Source organism: Gekko japonicus, unplaced genomic scaffold (assembly GCF_001447785.1).
Source record: "Gekko japonicus isolate JY-2015 unplaced genomic scaffold, Gekko_japonicus_V1.1 scaffold139, whole genome shotgun sequence".
Lineage (NCBI taxonomy): Eukaryota > Metazoa > Chordata > Lepidosauria > Squamata > Gekkonidae > Gekko > Gekko japonicus.
In genome coordinates this window covers 1,027,882-1,028,475 of record NW_015164186.1, presented here as the reverse complement: position 1 = coordinate 1,028,475, position 594 = coordinate 1,027,882, and the positions used below count along the sequence as shown (strand labels likewise).

Below are 594 nucleotides of genomic sequence, written 5' to 3'. Positions count from 1 at the left end.
AAGAGGAAGACCCAACGTGGGGTGGATTGACTCACTAAAAGAAGCCACAGCCTTGAGTTTGCAAGACCTGAGAATGTTCTGGAGAATGTTAATTCATAGGGTCGCCATAAGTTGGAAGCGACTTGGTGGCACTTAACACACACACACACACATGAACTCCTGCACTTAAATTAGTTGTTGTAGATTTTCCGGGTTGTATGGCCGTGGTCTTGGCATTGTAGTTCCTGACGTTTCGCCAGCAGCTGTGAGTGGCATTCTCAGAGGTATAACACAGAAAGATGGAGTACTCTCTATGTTAATGTGACACAGAGAGTACTCCATCTTTCTGTGTTATACCTCTGAGGATGCCAGTCACAGCTGCTGGTGAAACATCAGGTACTACAATGCCAAGACCATGGCCGTACAACCCAGAAAATCTACAACAATTAATGAACTCCAGCTGTAAAAGCCTTCAACAACATATTCCTGCACTTACAGTTGAAACTGAGCTGGCTTGGGGCAGATTTCCTTTCCTTACAAAATGCAGTTGCTGAGGCCACAATTTAAAAGGGAAGAGGGCGTTCTTTACTCCCCGCCCCCCAGCTTTTATTCCTG

General features: G+C 45.6%; 1 protein-coding gene across 2 annotated transcripts in view; it reads left to right on the top strand.

The window, feature by feature from the left end:
- POLM (polymerase (DNA directed), mu) overlaps positions 1 to 594 on the top strand; it is a 19,593-nt gene that overhangs the window by 14,570 nt on the left and 4,429 nt on the right. The gene's annotated exons all lie outside the window — the stretch shown is intronic.